Source organism: Eubalaena glacialis, chromosome 12 (genome assembly GCF_028564815.1).
Source record: "Eubalaena glacialis isolate mEubGla1 chromosome 12, mEubGla1.1.hap2.+ XY, whole genome shotgun sequence".
Taxonomy (NCBI): domain Eukaryota; kingdom Metazoa; phylum Chordata; class Mammalia; order Artiodactyla; family Balaenidae; genus Eubalaena; species Eubalaena glacialis.
Window position 1 is genome coordinate 36,917,965 of NC_083727.1, and position 20,504 is coordinate 36,938,468.

A 20,504-nucleotide genomic window follows, 5' to 3' on the forward strand; every position below is an offset into this window, starting at 1 on the left:
GAATAAAATACCTAGGAATAAACCTACCTAAGGAGACAAAAGACCTGTATGCAGAAAACTAAAAGACACTGATGAAAGAAATTAAAGATGATACAAACAGATGGAGACATATACCATGTTCTTGGATTGGAAGAATCAATATTGTGAAAATGACTATACTACCCAAAGCAAACTACAGATTCAATGCAATCCCTATCAAACTACCAATGGCATTTTTCACAGAACTAGAACAAAAAATTTCACAATTTGTATGGAAACACAAAAGGCCCCGAATAGCCAAAGCAATCCTGAGAAAGAAAAATGGAGCTGGAGGAATCAGGCTCCCTTACTTCAGACTATACTACAAAGCTACAGTAATCAAGACAGTATGGCACTGGCACAAAAACAGAAACATAGATCAATGGAATAGGATAGAAAGCCCAGAGATAAACCCACACACATAATGGTCACCTTATCTTTGATAAAGGAGGCAAGAATATACGATGGAGAAAAGACAGCCTCTTCAATAAGTGGTGCTGAGAAAACTAGACAGCTACATATAAAAGAATGAAATTAGAACACTTCCTAACACCATACACAAAAATAAACTCAAAATGGATTAAAGACCTAAATGTAAGGCAAGACACTATAAAACTCTATAGGCAGAACACTCTATGACATAAATCACAGCAAGATCCTTTTTGACCCACCTCCTAGAGAAATGGAAATAAAAACAAAAATAAACAAATGAGACCTAATGAAACTTAAAAGCTTTTGCACAGCAAAGGAAACCATAAACAAGATGAAAAGACAACCCTCAGAATGGGAGAAAATATTTGCAAAAGAAGCAACTGACAAAGGATTAATCTCCAAAATATATAAGCAGCTCATGCAGCTCTATATCAAAAAAACAAACAACCCAATCCAAAAATGGGCAGAAGACCTAAATAGACATTTCTCCAAAGAAGATATACAGATGGCCAGCAACCACATGAAAGGATGCTCAACATCACTAATCATTAGAGAAATGCAAATCAAAACTACAATGAGGTATCACCTCACACTGGTCAGAATGGCCATCATCAAAAAAACTACAAACAATAAATGCTGGAGAGAGTATGGAGAAAAGGGAACCCTCTTGCACTGTTGGTGGGAATGTAAATTGATACAGCCACTATGGAGAACAGTATGGAGGTTCCTTAAAAAACTAAAAATAGAACGACCCAGCAATCCCACTACCGGGCATATACCCTGAGAAAACCATAATTCAAAAAGAGTCATGTGGCACAATGTTCATTGCAGCTCTATTTACAATAGCCAGGACATGTAAGCAACCTAAGTGTCCACTGACAGATGAATGGATAAAGAAGATGTGGCACATATATACAATGGAATATTACTCAGCCATAAAAAGAAACAAAATTGAGTATTTGTAGTGAGGTGGATGGACCTAGAGACTGTCATACAAAGTGAAGTAAGTCAGAAAGAGAAAAACAAATACCGTATGCTAACACATATATATGGAATCTAAAAAAAAAAAAAAAAAAAAGGTTCTGAATAACCTAGGGGCAGGACAGGAATAAAGATTCAGATGTAGAGAATGGACTTGAGAACACGGGGAGGGGGAAGGGTAAGCTGGGACGAAGTGAGAGAGTGGCATGGACATATATACACTACCAAATGTAAAACAGATAGCTAGTGGGAAGCAGCTACATAGCACAGGGAGATCAGCTCGGTGCTTTGTGTCCACCTAGAGAGGTGGGATAGGGAGGGTAGGAGGGAGATGCAAGAGGGAGGAAATATGGGGATATATGTATATGTATAGCTGATTCACTTTGTTATAAAGCAGAAACTAACACACCATTGTAAAGCAATTATACTCCAATAAAGATGTAAAAAAAATTTGCAGTACAAATTGTTAAGTGCCAAAATAAACTGAAATTAGGGGTACAGCAGATGTTTTGGAAAGTGTTGATGGAATTAAGTATCAACCTGGTGCAGAATATTGGCTTTAAAAGGAAGAAATGTGTAAGGAAATTCAGATAGAGCGGGCAGCCAAAAGCCTGAAGGCAGGAATTACCCCATGTGCGCGAGGGGTACTGAGGACCCTTCTGACCCTACTAAAGTGCTGAGTTTATGCAGGTGAGGAGTGGGAGATACGGCTGAGTGCCTGCAATGTGGAGAGGATACAGTACCATTATCACCTAAGCAGCATTCTCTGGCTTAAATTTCCAAGAGAAAGCCACCACCATGAAAATCTCATAAATCATTTCACTTACTCTACTTATTCTTGAGGAACTAGCCTTGGGGCTGATCTATACATAAAACAAGCAAGCAAGCTAAATGCAAGAAAATACCAAGCAGATGGCATGTGGGTGAAGATGTGGAGGAAGTGAAATATTAGCAGCTTTGAAAAGAGGAAGAGAGAGTAAAATATGTCAAAATGAATATGCATCTGATAAAGAAAAGTCAAGAATATAAGAATCCTATGATATATTAATTTTAATTATTTCTAACAATTATCATTGTAATACATACGGATAACAAATAAAATGTGAAAATAGAAATTGCCTATGATCCCAGCAATGGAGACAAAAGTCTCAATATTTTGTCACTTTCCTGTCTTTTCTTCCATGAAGCTGCATTTTAAAATCAAATTAGGGTCTTTTTGTACATACAGTTTGGTATACTATCAAAAAAGACTCCATTGTTGGATTTGTCTCCAATTTCTACAATATCAACCTTGCTAATAGCTAATACTTATATAGTTGCTTACTCTGTGACAGAATTCCAAGTGCTTTACATATATTAACTTATCTAATTCTCAATACAATGTGAGAGGTGGATACTATTATTATCTTCATTTCACAGATGAGAAAATCAAGGAGAAATTAACTTGCCTAAGTTCACCTAGCTGACAAACGGTGGAAAAGGACTCCAAGCCAGGCAACAGGCTCCAGCATCCCTGCTCTTAACCCATCTACCATACCACCTGCCTCCCAGAGACAATGTGCTCACCACTGAAATCAAGCCTCATCTCTGATTTTTTTAGGATGTACTCAGAACAGAATCACGGGTGCCAAGGGATTCTATGAGTTGAACTGCTCTCCATCAAAGGCATAATACCCCCATATACCCTCTTACCATCTGTGAAAAGGGAAAATGACCCAACTTCAACTTGCCAGCATTGTTATGGACTTTTACAATCTAATTATTGTCTGCATTTCTTTGATGCAATGAAGTTGAATATTTTTTCATGTTTTGGCCATTTGTAGTTCCTGTTTTGTGAATTTTCTATTCCTGCCGTATAGATTGTTTGTGTCCCCCATCCCCACCCCAAATTCATACGTTGAAAACCTAATGCTCTAGGTGATGGTATGAGGTAGGAGTTCAGGAGGTGATTAGATCATGAGGGATCTACCCTCATGGGATTAGCGCCCTCATGGGATTAGTACCCTCATAAAGGAAGCCCAGAGAGATCCCTAGCCCCTTCTACTAGATGAGGACACAATAAGAAGTCCATGGTCTACAACCTGAAAGAGGGTTCTCACTAGAACCTGACCATGCTGGCACCCTGATCTTGGACTTCCAGCCTCCAGAAATGTGAGCAGTAAATTTCTGCTGCTTCTAAGCCACCCAGTGTATGGAATTTTGTTCTAGCAGCACAAATGGACTAAAACGATTCCTTCCTAGAATGCTTTTTAAAGAGTTAGAGTGTGTTAAACTGAAATTATTTTAGAAGATATCAGAGGGTTGCTAACTAGCTGTTTCAGTGGGAGCCTAGAGACCGGCAAGTATTATACCTTGGGGGAATCACCAGGACCCAGGGCTGAGGACTCAGCTGTAAATACCTGGGACCATAAGGATTGAGCAAGCCCTCCCAACAGACTAATAGCCTAAAATTGTGCTTTACAGCATACAGCAGGGGCTGTACCTATTGGATGGCTGGAATAGTCATTACTGCTACTCAAGACACACTCAATTCCTCATATCAACATGTCTGCGGAAACAAATTAGTAAATCTGATGTTTGCTTAGTGAGGTCAGAATTACAGAAGGAAAATAAAAGATTTCAAGGGATCTCACACCTATGGAGCAGTCTTACAGATTTTTCCTATTCTACATGGCTAGTTTGGTTAGTGATCAGAATCATCCACTAGCCAGAGGATTCCACAGGAACAGTGCTGAAAAAATGCTATTAAATTCTTACTGGCTAAATCCTCTGTTAATCAGTCAACAGCAATTTACCTCGTGTCAGGCACTTTGCAATAAAATCAAGCACGGAGGACGCCCTCCGATTACTTGGCCTGGAAAGAAAAATACCATATTCACATACTTAGGAGTCACTTCGTAGGATGGGCTACTGTCTCCAGATGGTTCATGTCATCCATCAGGGTTGGTGGTTAATACTTCCGATTTTTAAGAGTAACACCACATTCGGAGGGTTTCACTCCTTTATGTACCAACTACAGAGGCAAACCCAGAGGCAGAGGCAAAAAAAAAACAAAACACTCTCTTAGGTGAGGACCATAATAAATATGAAGTTTTTTTTTTTTTAAATGAGTGTTAACACAATGTTTCGAGAGAATTAGTAAAGTAAGGCAGGGATGCTAAAGAAAATGATACAGACACGTATTCTACGGAGGATGGGGGGGAGCGGAGTAGAGGAGGGATGAATAGTTAAATAAAAGCTTCAACCTTGGGCTTTTTTTTTTTTTTTTGACCAATCATAGCATGTTATCCAAAATCGTAATTAATTTTTACTAGAAAGGCAATTTTGCTATTTATGAGAAATGCCTGTTGCCAGTACAGAAGCCTACTTGGGATACTACATTACATGTGGAAGGCTCCAGGAGTTTCTAGAATCTCAACCAAGAATGGCCCCTAGAGATGACACCAGCACTGAGTGTGGCTTGCTAATGAAAATAGGAGGACCGAGTGTTCCATGCAGAGGAAACAGCGTGGAGAAGAAAAATCAAATGCAGCGCATGTGCAGGAAGTGACAAACAGTTTTGTGTTACCAACATAGAGATTCTGAACTTGGGGTCCATAAACAAGGACATGTAGGCAAAATGGTGTGTTTAGTGTGTGATGAGACCACGAACTTTCATCAGATTTTTTTAAAGGGTCCGCGATTGGGGATGGGGAGGTAAGTTAAGAACAACTGTGAGCCAAATGCATGACAGGGAGAGACAGGGGACGAGAGATGAATTCCTCAGGGCCCAGGAGACCAGGCTAAGTAAGATTCATGGTGGACTCCTTCCTGCGCAGGATGGGAATCCTTTAGAAGGTTGAAAAGGGAAGTTTAGAAGGAAGACTGGCTGAAATGTAGGGGAAAGTAAAGTGCAGGCAACAGTCCAAAGCATCCGAGGAGCCATAAAGAACAGTGGGAATGGAGAGAAGGCAATTAGAGAAATGATTAGGAGATCAAAGGAGCAGGCTGAATGTTCACATTTGCTTGTATGTGCACAAAATGTCACTGGAGGATTCTCAATTAACTGATAACTCTGGTTGCCAGTGGACAGGGGAAGCACGTAACTAGGAAAGAGGATGAGAGGGAATCCTTTCAATGTTTACCCATTTGTACCTTTTGAATCACATGAAGGTATTGCCTACTACAAAAATAAAACTTTTTTAAAAAAAGACTTTTAAACCTTTAAAAAGATTTAAAAAGAATCATTACCGGAATGATATGCCTCTGTGTAAAACTTTGCCCACATCTCTCTCCAAATCCCCTCCTCAATGTTTCAAGTTGCACTTTTGAATTCAGATTATTTTTACCTCAAAAGCTCCTGGACTGCACCGATGACTATCCCTTGAGAAGGGCCAGTCTCTCTGTGGACCGGGGTGATAAATGTATGAAAATGAAGTTGACACCATAAAGATGTAAATAACTGTTTACGTGGTTAAATTCAACCAACTTAACAGGTAGTTGTCAAAATACCAGAATGAAGAAAGTCTGATCAATTAACTCAGGGAGCTCAATCTTTTAAATTTTATGGTGAATAAAAGAGGCTCTAGGAAGAATCTCTATGATTTATTAAAACAAAGATGAATCAAATAAATTACTGATGTGAAAGAGGTCAGATGTGAGGTCCAGTGTGGTGAGTGTTAAGCTAATTTAGGCTAGCCCTTTGGCTAAAAATGACTTTTTTTTAAATTAAATAGAATGAATCTCCTGGTCAATCCAGAACTGACTTAAACTGAATGGTTTTACCAATTTTAAATTAGTCAATAGTAGACATAAATTTAATAGTTAAAAAAAATAAGTGGATCTTAGTTTTGCACAACTATGTAACATTGTTTTCCAAAACATTTCCATTGTTTTCTATATAAGCGTAAATATACTAAACTTGCAACACTTGTTCAAAGCATATTTAAGGGAACCCATTAAACTTGTTAATCAAAACATACTGTATCCATAGATCAATTCTGCACATGTTTCCATTTATTGGTTTCATGTTTTATATTTTTCCTTGTTCTACAAAAGATGTGAGTCAGCTTAATAAATTCAATAAAATGGGAAAATATACTTAGATTAAAAAAATCAGAAGAAAAAAAAACAAAACAAGGTAGAACAGAAATTCAAAACCAAAGGGAAAGTTAGAACATCAATAATAGGCCATAGGTTTTTACAGGGTTATTAAAATTAAGTTGTAAATTTGACTCTGCGTTTCCTAGTTGCCAAATCAGAAAGGGAAATATAATCGACTATCTAATTCTATTTTTGCATGATGAAAAATGGACGCTCCATAATTGTTCAGGGGAAGTAAAGCCTTCCTTTGGCATTTAGAGTTGAATGGAATTTCTTGCAAGAGTCTTCAAGCAGGAGCTGTAGAAGGAACTATTATCTTAATAACCACATCTCTTAAGTAACATAACAGTAGGTTTCTTGTGACTGTCTTTATTAATAGAATGCTTCAGTGTGAGTACAATTTGGGGGGAGGGGTGCAAAGGATGCAAAACAAGGTAACCAAAGTATGCAGTTTCTGAAGATCTGGCTAGACTCCTGGCATAACACCTAGAATTGGAGGGGCATGGGTGGACATCATGGCCTTTGTTCAGCCAACTCTCTATAAACATTTCTTTCAATTAAGCTTCTGGTCAAATTTATAAGCAGACAATGCATTGTCTCTGGCATTCTTTACCATTTTTAAAGGGAGATTAGTATACAACAATTATTCTTCATCCACTAGTTCCCTGTATTTGAAATTCAAGGTTATACAAATTTTCTTTTCTATACTTTTTCTGCAACCATAACAATTTTGGTTCTAACATATGTGAAACTGAGTGGATCTTACTGGATATAAACAACAACAACAAAAATCATGGGCTGGGATAAAAAATGGTGGGATAAAAAAGGGACAGTAAGGGACATATAGTGAGGAAGGGATAGGGGGTTTGGTAATAAAACCTTAGGAAAGATATAGAAAAGTAAGATAGAGTAAATCTAGGTCTTAGGATCTCATTCCAGTGGTGCACGTGGAGTCAGGGTACTGGGGAGCTCACTTGTCAGGACCCAGGTAGTGAGTCATTCAATTGCAGGGGCGCTGCGCATTTGGATGCAGGACACACACAGAAAAATGCCTCTTCCATTCTGACATTAGGAACTGATTTCAAGGTCAAGAGTGCTAGCACAGTCAAGCGCTCAACTTCTCTTTGTCAAATGAACAAATAAGTGTTTATTATCTGCAACAAAGTAAAGAGAGTTTACTGTAACCATAGGGAGGGCTCTTTTGAGAAGTTTAAAGTGAGCAAGGAAGAACAATATAAATTAACTGCTCAATATCCTTGACTACAAATATAAGATGTGTAAAATGTAATTATCTTTATTTCATGGGAGAATTTTTGCTCTGTTTGAATAAATCATAACATATTTTTCATAAGCTCCCTCCCACTGCTGGTTCCCCCAATCTCACTAAAAGTGAGATTTTACATAAAAGTGTTATTTCCTCACCATCTAGGAAGAGCCCAAGTAGGCTGGAGAAGCAATAGTAATAAACTAGGGCTTAACATAGTTTTGTGAAAATAAGTCTTTTGGGTAATATGTAGTAAGGATGGTGAAGAGGTATTAAAATGACAAAAGAGAAAGAAAGAAAATAAGTGACTGGACCACTCCCAGATAATTCTGGGAGTTAAACAAAGTGACTGAAAAAAGGTTAATACTGACTCAGAAAACTTACGTAACAGGAAAATAAAAACAAAACAGGAAATATTGTATCACAGTGCAAAAATGAAGCAAGTGAAATGTGATGCAGTTATCCTTGATTATTTCAAGATAACATAAGATTTAAAAGCAGAGAGGCACCAAACCTTCCAAACCTGCAATGTCACAACCACCCTGGGTGTCAAACTTGAAAACTGATATGTTTATATACTGAGGAAAACCATGCAGTTGAAAATGTGTATCTATACCATGTATTTTGAATCATTTAGGAATCACAGACACTTCTAAATGCTTTATTTCCACTTTTACCTGTAATAAATACATTATAATTAGGTCAGCCACAACAACTCAACTCTAAAATGAATTAATATGTCACTTATTAACCAAATCATTGTTACCTCTGGAGTAACCTAGAATTTCCTTTAAACATGAATTGTACTTTTTAATTGTGTTTTAGAGTTTAATTAAAATAAGTTTGATTACCAATTAGAAAAAAAATTGCAAGCTTAGAAATGAAATTAACTTATATTAAGAGTTGGGGAGAATTACCTTATTTAATAACACATTAAAGAAGGAAAACATATGGTCCTAAAAATGTCAAAATTCAACTTAAATGCTGGGATAACCGAATTTGACTATTTATACAAAGAAGTAATTTTTAAAATCCAGTTAAACTTCAACGGCCACAGGACACATTTTAATCCTAAACTGTCTTTAGATGAAGCTTGAAACACAGTTCATTCAACAAATAACCAATGAGCGCCCACTATTCAGCAGACTAGGGGATTACAGGACTGAACAAGAGGAAGACTCTGTCCTCCTGGAGTTTACACCGGTTCATTTTCCAAAGCTCTAAACCTTAATACGTTAATAAAACTGGCGCTTACAATGATCCACTTTCCAAAACTCTAAACCTTATTGCTTAATACGAAATTTAAAAATGATGGCCTGTGAAGAGATAATCTTGCCAAAAGCTCTGATGTATGAACTTTACACTTGGGAGAGGAGACATAATTTATAACCAGTTTCTCAGAAATACAGACCTTATTAACATCTAGTTGGAAGCTAGGCTGCGCCCAAGGCTGCCTCTGCTGGCCGACTCCGTGCATCCTTCCAGCAGATTCTCAACTCCCTACACCTGTATCAAACTTGCCACGCTCTTCACGAAAGCCGAAGGCTCCCAAGTAGGCAGCACGAGAATTCCTCAGCCTCATCTATCTCTTGAATATTTGACTCCTAGAGGAGCCTTCTCTAACTGGCCCTAAAATGTTGACTGTAAGGGTTGGAGACATCAATTTTATATATCAGCCAGCCAACTCTGAAATACACAAAAATCCACAGCGACTTCTCTATGCCGCTGAAATAACGCTGTGCGTGGCTACATATTGAGAGAAAACAGGAAGAACGCATCTGTTCATCAAGCCGAAAAAATACGGTGACATATTTCCACCTGAGCTGCTGAAAATTCAACGGTATTTCCCCATTCACCCCCCAGTAATCCACACAGCAACCCATCCTCCCCGCCCCTGCCCGAAGCGCGCACCCCACCGGGCCCTGGGTGTGGGCGGGGAAGGGTCAAGCTCTCCTTCGCCACAGCTGGGCCTCCCGGGCTCAAGAAGAGGTTGTCAGGTTAACAGGGGGCTGCGCCCAGCGCCATTAGGACACCTCCGAGCGCTGCACCGAGCTCCAGCGGGAGGCAAGTTTGGCGGGTCCTGGCCCCGGCCCCCCGCCCCTACCCAGCGGCAGCATCAGCAGCGGGCGGCTGCGAGGGCTAGTCCCCGCCTCACCTACTTACCTACAGGGCGGGGGCGCCGGCTCTTCGGGTCCGGGAAAAAGGGAGCCGCCGCACGCATTTCTGGGAGCGGTGGCCTCTGCCGCTCGGCGCCTGGGAGCGCATCCTCCAGGGTGGGTGGGAGGAGGGGTCGGGGGAGGACCTTGCGGTGACGCGGTGCTGGGGCAGGAGGGAGGAGCGCCCAGGAGCGCGCCCCGGGGGACCGGCGTCCGGTGCTACTGGACGCGGCCGCCGCCGGGACTCCTCAGGCCTTTCCCCAGGCGCGGTGCCTAGCCAACCCTGCAGATGCACCCGCGGTCAGGACATCGGCCACGACAGGCTGCCGGGCCCGGCCGGAGGCGGGGAGCTGCGGGTGGCGCGACGCGGGGCAGACGCCCACCTCTAGCTCCGCCCGGCCCGCGCCACGCTCTGCGCCCCTCCGCTGCGGCGGGGGCCGGGGAGCTCGGCGGCTCCGGTCGGCGGCTTGGGCTGCAGCTGCGGCATCCTCCCTGCCCCGGCGACCTCCGAGCTGGCGGTCTGGGCAGCCGCGCCACCCCCTGGCGGCTGTAGCCTCCGCTGCCCCGGCGCAGCCCCAGCCCGAGCCTGGCGGCTCCGCCCCGGAGAGCTGCGCGCGAGGCCTCCGCAGGCCTCAGCCCTTTGTGACGCCTCCCGGGAGCGAGCTCGTTGCGACTCCGGCGGCCGGACGCCCGGCGGCTAAGCCTGGGAGGGTCTTCTTACCTCTCCCCGGGCTGCATCTCCTACAGCTGGCTCGCTGTGGCCACCACTGTTCGTGGGAATAAGGCTCTGAGAGCAGAGCTGGAGTTAAAAGAGTGTCTCCCCGAGCTTTAAAGCCTTGAGTTTCCTTCCAGTTCGGAGACCACTGGTCACAATAAATTCATCCTTCTGTCCTTTCCGGCGTTGTGTTTCTCAAAGGGGCCCACCATCTCCTCCCCCCTCCCGCTCCCATCCTAGGCACAGCATCCCGGCTGCTGCCAAGTTGCTATCATTACAGCAATAGGAACGTAGCAATTGAGCCCTCCAGGACGACTCTTGGCAAAGACCCGAGAGAGCCTGGGTTGGGAAGATTTGCATCAGCTGTGGGGCAGTGCCTGTGAACTTCCCATCCCCATCTGGGAGCTGTTCCTTCTACGGTCCCATGACCAGCACTGCAAGATGACTAGGAGGATTTGGCCGTGAGGTTTACCCTTACGCACAGAAAAAAACTTCATGGTGGAGCCTGCAGCTGGTGCGATAACATTGGTGTGTCAGAGGCCAGACACAGGCACACTAGATAGCGGCCTCCTCTGGCTTGTTGATGCTGCTTAAGCTGTGACAGCCTCTCGTGGAAGACTGAGCGAAGCATTTAACAGTGATGGCTTTGGGATTTCAGTTGCAAGTGGTCATGCTATATTATCTTGCAAAATATGGAATAATCGCCCATGATATACTGAGCATGTATAAAATTGGACCTCAGGTTTACATCTTTTTGGTTTGAATGTGAAGAACTGGGTATTTTACTCTTTTTTCTTTAGGCATTCATTATGCTATTTGCAAATTATTTCCAAGGGAAAATTAGGCTTCTAAGGTGTAAAGAGCTGATTTCATTGAATCAGAAGAGCATGGTTTGGGATCACCAGAGAAAGTGAGCTGCTCTCACACTTCTTTGATGATTTTGAAATCTAAGATGAATTTTTTAAAAACAGGCAAAGAAGAGACATGTTCCATAGCAGTACAAACTGTGATAAAATTGCTAAGACTTCTTGAGATGAGTTCTTTTAAGTAAAGTGGACATCCAGTGGGGAGCAGGGTAGAAGCTGCATTGTGTATGGATCAGGAAACACAGGGCACATGACTTGGTTACTTCCAGAGACTCTGATTTGATCTAGAGCCCCAGTTTATTTTCAAAAGTACCTATTATTATTCATCATATCTAGCCCCATATTCAGAACGAATTGACTATAGGAATCTATATGTATATATGTGATGAATAAGTGACAAAACAAAGTCACTTAAAGAGAATTTGGCAGTTGCTGAGTCTCACATTTGTAAAGAGGTCTGCTTTAGACTGTAGTTTCTGCATGAAATATCCATTGAGTTGCAATTCTTGACTGTTTCCATCCTTTCACCACCAAGAGTTCCCTTTTGTTTTTCTCTCTATGGACCCCAGATTTTGTCAAGAAAAAAATTAAGCAGTGATCTTTTTTTATTAGGCAAAGATATAACTGTGTGTTTTAAAAGTAGTAACCATCAATTATAAATGGTTTGTCAGCCTTTCAAAAACATTGCTTATAATGTAAGGATCCTCTTTACCGTCTTCATGAACTGCTCTAGGACTGCAGGCTGTATCATATGCTTATTATAACATTTTATTACAATGAAAGTCATGGTAGAATGAAGGTTTCTGCTCTACAGTTTAAAGAGGGAGAAAATTCCCCCTTAATGATTGTTCATTTATTCTTTTTCATTAACTCAGCATTTATTGATTTGCCTAAGCCTTGTCTTTATAGAGAAATCCAAAGAAATAAAACCATTTCCTTATCCTCTAGATCTGTGCTGTCCAATACAGTACCCTCTAGCCACATGTGGCCATTTAAATTTAAACTAAATTAAATTTAAAATGTAGTTTTTCATTTCACTAGCCACATTTCAAGTGCTAAAGAGCCACACATGGCTAGAGACTACTCATTGGACAGCATGGAATAGAACATTTCCGTTATTGCAAGAAATTCTTCTGGATAGCACTGCTCTAACTAGAAGGTGAAATTTTAATTGGGAGAATAAGATATAGTATATAAAGTTATTTGGGAAATCTTAGTACACTACAGATCAAACCTCATTAGAATGTGTACTTCTTAAGAACGGGGTAATCTCTAAGAGTTCGGGCTCTGGCTTCAGACTGCGGCTCCATCACATGCTGACCTCTGTATCTGTAAAAGGGGGATGATAATAGTACCAAATTTCAGGGTGGATATAGGGATTAAATGAGATAATCTGTGAATGATGCTTAGGCTAAAGTCTAGAACGTGACCTTCAAGAAAAGTTAGGTATTTTTATAGCAATATACATTATTATAATAAAGGTTTTCTTTTTAAAAAATTGTATCCTTAGCACCCCTCACTGTACTTAGCTAATAGAAAGTGCTTGGTAAATGCTGAGTTAATGAAAAATTATAATGCTACAATGATTTTATGGATATGAGGGCCTCTATTAAAAATGAAAACTGATCTTTCTATCTCTGTTGAAGGGTAGAGGCCATTTGAGGGCAATTTAGGCAGAATTGTCATCTCACTTTTTCTGGGGTAAAGAACCCTGTATGATGAGACTTTGGGGGTAGACAGAGAGAAGCAGAGAGGCCTTCAGCTCTTAAAGGAAGAAAAGAGGGTCACTTGCCCTCCTTTTTTTTGCTCCTCAGGGCAGGAATTGGATAGTGGGAGACAACTGGATCCCTGAGTTCAGGCATCAGGTGTTCACCCAAGGGACTTCCGGGAGGAGGTGGGTAGGAATTCCACATCTTTGGGAACATCACCAAACAACGGCAACCATTATTGCAAATGTGTTCTGTATTTTTCTTACATATCTATCCAAGAATAGTTTTGTAATGAAGTATGGCTAGTATGTCTGTTTCTAACGACAGCACTGGTAACCTCTCATGAAACTGGAGTTCCAGAAACACTGGCAAATACTGCTGCAACACCTTGTCAAAATGAAAGCTCCCTGGTAAGTAATGAGCTCACAACTACAGAAAGAATTGAAACTTCTTTGGGAGTTTTCTCTGTAAAGACGTTGAAGAGGAGATTTTTGTACTGGTTGGTGAGTTTAATCTACCAGCACCAAGAAAGTTCATTCTCCAGTGGTTAAACCCATCCTGCTTTTCCTAGCACAAAGAGAAACACACCTCCTTGCACACACCTGACATAGGCTAGTTGAGACGCAGGAGTTCCATGGGAGGGAAACACTGATGACATCTTGGAGGTCTGTGGGGAGCCATCTTGCACCTAAAGAGGCAGAATAGAGTTCACTATTTAATAGTGTTGAAGGCAGTAGCTCATTTTCACAACTGGGGTCATTGGTCCAGAACATCTTAGATACCATCTTGAGTTTTGAGAAGAATGTAAATAGGTTCTTTTGTGGATAGGCCTAGGTTCAGTGCTTCCCTTGGCTTGTTATGAAGAAGAGGTAGAAATCTTGTCTAAAGAGGAGGTAGAAATCTCCTTGTCATTTGAAAAGAGAAAGAGCCTGCCAGAGTGTATTAAGAAAGAAATACTGACATATACAGGAATGGATTGCTGTCTGGGTGCCTGTTAGTAGGTAGAAATTATGGCTGCTTATTTAGAATAAGCCCCCCCCCCCAAAATTTGTCCTTTTCTTTTATTCACAGTTAATTTAAAAGTATCTACCCTTGGACAGTTTCTGCTGCCTTATTTCTGCTAAAAATAGTCTATTCAATAGCTTGAGAATTCTTTTTTTTAAAAAAATAATTTCTGAAAAACTTATTTAAATAATCTAGCGCTAAGATATAATTTAAAATTTTGAAATGAATCCCTAAACTCAAAGTGATGTTAAGTGGTGATTGTTTATTGGACTTAATTTGAGTGAAAGAAAATTACAGTGCAATAAGCTGAAAAGGGAGTTTTTCGAAGGAAACAAAGATTCACAAAAAGTTGCAAAAAATGTACAGGGAAGTCCCAGGTTTTCCCCCAGTTATCCCCCAAAGATAACATCTTGCATAACTACAGTAAATATCAAAACCAGAAAATGACATTGGTATGATCTTTAGAGCTCATTGAGATTTCACTAGTTTTTACACATGTTCTTGCCTGTGTGTGTGTGTGTGTGTGTGTGTGTGTGTGTGTGTGTGATTTCTATGCAATTTTATCATCGGTATAGATTCTTCTACCACCACCACAACAAGCTACAGCAGCAGTCCCCAACCTTTTTGGCAGCAGGGACCGGTTTCATGGAAGACAATTTTTCCACGGACCGGGTGGGAGTGGGGGAGGGGATGGTTCAGTGGTGATGTGAGCGATGGGGGGCAATGGGGAGCGGCAGATGAAGCTCCACTGCCTGCAGCTCACCTCCTGCTGTGCGGCCCGGTTCCTAACAGGGGAGTTGGGGACCCCCGAGCTACAGGACTGCTGTATCACTCCTACCCTTTTACAGTCACCTCCATCCTCCTCCCCACCCCATCTAATTTCTGTCAATCACTAATATGTTCTCATCTCTATCATTTTAAAAAGTCTAAATAAATGGAATCATACAGTGTATAACCTTTTGGATTGGCTTTTTAAAAAAATTCAGCATAATTCCCTTGGGATCTATCCAAGCTGTTATATGTATCAATAGTTTGTTCTTTTTTTTGATAAATATTCCATGGTATGGGTGTACCACAGTTTAACCATTCACCCACTGAAGGATGTTTCCGTTGTTTCCAGTTTTAGGCTATTATGAATAAAGCTACTATAAACATTCATGCGCAGATTTTATGTGAACATAAATTTTCATTTTTCTGGTATAAATGCCTAAGGGTACAATTGATGGGTGCATAATTAGTTTTATAAGAAACTGCCAAACTATTTTCCAGAGTGGCTGTACATTTTACATTCCTATCAGCAAAGTATGTGCAATAACTAACATGTTTTTAATGTATTAAATGAACTTATTAAATTGAAGTATAGTCAAACGTTTCTTTTACTATCCACTACTCTACTAACTGTAATTGCTTATTTACTTGAACCCTGCCAGACTAAACTTCAAGATCAGGCATCCTGTGCCTAACATAGTGACTTACATATAATAGACAGTCAATAAATATTTGTTCAGCAAATGAACAAATTAATGAACAGAAGAAGAATAGCTGAGTGAGGTTGAAATCAAATTGAAAAATTAAATTGCCCATAAATTATAACTAGAACTGAATTTGAATTGGATGCCATGATTTTTCTTCCAATATATAACATTTTCAAGTCAGAAATTGGCAGTCCATAAGGTAAGTCATTTGTGGGTCAGTTAATAGAAACTAAATGCCAATTATGTGGCACCAAGGTTATTTGTTGTAGTACTTTGGTAACAGCAAAAAATTGAAAATAATCTAAATGACCAATGATATAAAACTACTTTAATAAAACCTCTATACAGGGGAATATCATGCAGTTATCAGAAATAATGAAAAAACTCTTTATGTAAAGAATGGACATGCTTCAAAAGAAATTAATTTAAAAAAAGGTTACAGAAGAGTATGTAGAGTAATGCCCCTTCTCATGTAAAATTTTAAACAAGGAAATTAAAAGAGAAAAGATACATGCAAAAAGATGTTAATTCTCCATAAATCAGTTTATAAAGTAGAGGGTGTGCCTGCACCATCTTATGCTAGAAAGTAAAGAAATGCTCAAAAATTTATAGGGACATGTCAAAAGAATACAGGAGCCAGCTTAAAGGGACTCCTTCTGGCCATATTTGGAACAATTTAAGTATTAATAATGACAGCAGTAGATTATAACACATTGACTAAAACCACAAAAATAAAAAAAGAATATGAGTCCAAACTGATATTTTAAAATTAAATAAAGAATAAAAAGAGGGAGGACAGAAAGGAAAGTTCTTTACATGTGAATGATAAAATAACACCGTTTTGCAGTCAACATAGTAGTAATTGATTCAGGCAAGCATCATCGGTGGATGCTAAGGCCATTGGGTGAAACTTTGCGGGGGAACAGAAAATTCATACATTTTCAAAGTATTACTTCCATGGGTGATATTTGCTTTTTTTTTTTTTTTTGATATTTGTTAATTACAAGTGTAAAGGGTAACTTTACAATGGAGGAATATGGCAGACACCTTCACCAAATGATCAGACTTACTGTGTTTGTTTCCTATTGGTGCTGTAAAAAAATCACCACAAACTTAGTGGCTTACAACAGCACAAATTTATTATCTTACGGTTCTGTAGTCCAGAATTCTTGGGTCAGAATCTAGGTGTTGGCAGAGCTGCTTTCTTTCTGGAGGCGCTGAAGAGAACATTTTCCTTGCCTTTTTCAGTTTCTAGAGGCCCCTTGCATTCCTTAGCTCATGGTCCCCTTCCTCCATCTTCAAAGCCAGTTAAACGCTGGTAGAGTCTTCCTGGAATCACATCACTGGGACTCCAACTCTCCAGTCTCCCTCCTTGACTGAAAAGGACCCATGTGATGATTTCTGGCCCACCCAGATAATCCAGGATAATCTCTCTCTCAAAATCCTTAATTTAAACACATCTGCAAAATTCCTACTGCCACGTGAAGTAATATTCATATATTCTGGAGATTAGGACAGGTACAATCTCTGTGGGAGCCATTATTCTGCCTACCACATTTACCATTAGAGATAACACAATACATCAGCATTATTCGAATTATGATATAATGCACTGAGAAGGACATATCACTTAAGGTAGTTTTCCTGACAAAAGTAATATTTGTCTAAATTGAGGGACTTTCTGAAGCAAATGTCCTCCACTATTCAATGCTGTAAAAAAAAAAAAAAAAAAATTGGGGAATTGTTTCAGATTAAAGGAAGGAGACTACAGAAACTTGACAATTAAATGCAGTGTATAATCCTTGAATGGATCCTGGATAAAAATGAAAAAGTATAAAAGGTGTTAGGACAATTGAAAAATTGGACTATGAACTGTAGCATAAATAATATTGTATTAAATTTAAATTTCCTAAGTGTGATAATTGTATTGCTTGTTCTTAGGAAATATATGGTATAGTTTTTCAAAGTAAAGTATCATGGTGTCTGCAACTAACCTCAAATGGTTCAGAAAAAAGATCAAGAGAAAGCAAATATGGCAAAATATTGACAACTGGTGAATCTAGATTAGTACTATAAAATAGAAATATAATGCAAGCCATATATATATATATATCAATAATTTTAAATATTCTAGTAGCTAGGTTAAAACAAAAAAGTGAAATTAATTTTAATATTTTAACTCATATTCAATTAGCATTTAAAATTTACTCAATGTAAAAATTATTAATGAGATATTTTACATTCTTTTTTTTCCATACTAAGGCTTAAAAATCCAGTATGCATGCAACACTTATAGAACACCTAAACTCTTACTAGCCACATTTCAGTGCACAAAAGTCACACGGTGGATGCTGGTACTACTAAATTAGCACAGGTCTAGATGAAGGGTGTATGTGTGTTCATTGTTCTATACTTGGAGTTTTCTGTAGGTTTGGAATGTTTCAAGATAAAAAGTTGGGGAAAAAGGAAATAGATATTTCTAGGAAATAAAAAAATAAAATAAAATTTAAAATAGCATAGACAATTTCTAGGAGGATACAGAAGAAACTGGTCAACTCTGGGAAGAAGAAATGAAGAGTGATAAAAGAGTGATGGTTCTCGCTGTACCCTTTCGTACCTCTTGTACAAGACTGTGACTAAACCTATTAAAAAAAATTTAAACTATTCTAAAAGTAATATCTGCTTTATCTTTTAATTCAAAACCAGATGCTCTTTCATGCTAAGCTCTGAAAACCCCCAGTTGAGAGGTAAAAGCTCCACCTACTGCACTCGATTTACTAAAAATTCCTTGATACAGGAAAGGGGTGTGGGTCCCATCTAAAATATAGTAATTGTTTAGAAATTTCTTCTGGTGATGTTTCCATCTTTACTTATTAGTCTTAATAAGTCATTTTAAGCTTCCTGTTTGCATATTATTAAATAATTTTAGATAAGTTTTATCAGTAATCTAAACTCCATTTCTGAGTTGCTGAAAACAAGCAAAAAAATTCTAGCTCAGGCTCACCTAAATTCTACGTGATGGACGAAGGCTGTAATTCACAATGGCGCCGGAGGTTGTGCGCAAGTTCATTACAAATTTATATCTGCTTTACTTAAGCCTCCTTCCATCTTGCAGCGGAGCGGGGTCTCTAGGGTTACATTTGTCCAACTGTAACGGTTGGCGCTTTCAAAGCTGAGTTACATCCTATTGTCTTCTGCTCGTATTTCATGAGGGCTTCCGAACTGAGGCTGGGCTGGAAGGTTTCTTGACTCCTTTGGTAATTGCATCATTTCCTGGCCGTTTCTCATACATAATGCGGAGAAGGGAAGCACTTGCCCAGATAATAACAGTTTGAAAAACAGGAGGATAATGGAAACAGTGCGTTTTAACGGTTTACTCCGAATCGGGTGCAGATGCCCTGGTTCTTCACTAAGCAAATTACCCACAGCCCTCCCAGCTTCGTTAATCTGACTCTCAAATAAGTAAATTAAGTAGTTGCGTCCTAAAGGCCACGAGGCCCTTCATTACCCACACTTACAGAGCATCTGCTCTGTGCCAAGCTCTACACCGGGAAACGCTCTCCGCCCGTGGCAATCTTACCATTAGATTTAGTAAAATGTTTAGTGGGATTTAACATCTGCGTGAGAGGGAAAGACAGAAAGACATACACAGAGAAAGAGGTTAGATTTAGAAAGAGCAGCTACATGATTGAGAAAATGATAAAGCAAATTGCAAGGTTCTGGACAGTACTTTAACATTGTCTAGGTATAGATATTTACATGTTACATAATTAGGATGAAATCCCAGGACGTCTTTTCCAGCACGGCAGTCGGAAGAGGATTCGATTTGGAGGATCCAGCCTTTCCCCTTAGGAGCCGCCGCGGAGATCGCCTGAGAGCGCAGAGCGTTTGCCGGGTTTAGGCAAGTGAAGAAATTCTTCATTTCTTTTTCCTACAGTTAACCAGTGTCAACAGTTTCTCCCGTATCCTCCTAGAAATTGTCTATGCTAGTTTAATTTTATTTTTTATTTCCTAGAAATATCTATTTCTTTTTTCCTCAACTTTTTATCTTGAAACATTGCAAACCTACAGAAACCCAAAACAGGAACGAAGTGGGCAGGGCTTAGAGGCAACAATCTTTTTTTCTATTGGCCAGGTTTACGTGGCGATTTCTAAAGACACAAATGCAGCGAGCGAGAAAATTTAACAAGTTCCCTGGTGGTCTAGTGGTTAGGATTCGGCGCTCTCACCGCCGCGGCCCGGGTTCGATTCCCGGTCAGGGAAATTAACTTTTTTGCTTGCAAACAAGTTATGATGGTTGTTACCGATTTTTTTCTATTATAAAAATTCAATTAGCTTTAAATATTATTGAACCTAAGATTTAAAATACGCCATACCTTTTTACAGATATTTGCAATCAAATAAACAACAAAATGTTCCCTGATTCTAAAGTACTCTAGATACAACTAAGTCACTTATAAATTTGCATTTTCCAGCTTTGAAAATAATTTGGATGTGTATACAAGCATTAATTATTGAGCCTTTGTTAATCTGGAGCTTCGTTTGACTAATAAGAGGAGGAAAATAATTTTAGGAGGGATTATACCTATTTTGCATCATGCTGAGAGTCAAGTTTCATATATTCAGATTATGTGCTTTGTAGATTGCGTATGTTGGAGCTGTTCTTATCCGGTTCTTCTTTATGAACCTAAGATCTTTTCTGAGATATGTTGTTGGTTAATTATCAAGTAGCTGCTTTATATTTTCTGTTACTAACGCACTGTAGTAATTACTTTACCTGTTGTATTTTAACTTTTCTCAA

General features: G+C 39.6%; 1 protein-coding gene across 4 annotated transcripts in view; it reads right to left on the minus strand.

Moving 5' to 3' along the window:
• Positions 1-19,664, minus strand: part of NCOA7 (nuclear receptor coactivator 7) — a 156,037-nt gene extending 136,373 nt beyond the window's left edge. For 2 of the 4 annotated variants that reach the window (XM_061207655.1, XM_061207652.1), the window contains exon 1: positions 9,941-10,274. The gene's annotated coding sequence lies outside the window, so the exon portion shown is untranslated. Of the gene's footprint in view, positions 1-9,940; positions 10,275-10,316; positions 10,423-13,825; positions 13,912-19,462 lie in introns of those variants that run through there. The other 2 variants (XM_061207653.1, XM_061207654.1) reach the window with 2 other exon arrangements.
• Positions 19,665-20,504: the final 840 nt, after the last annotated feature.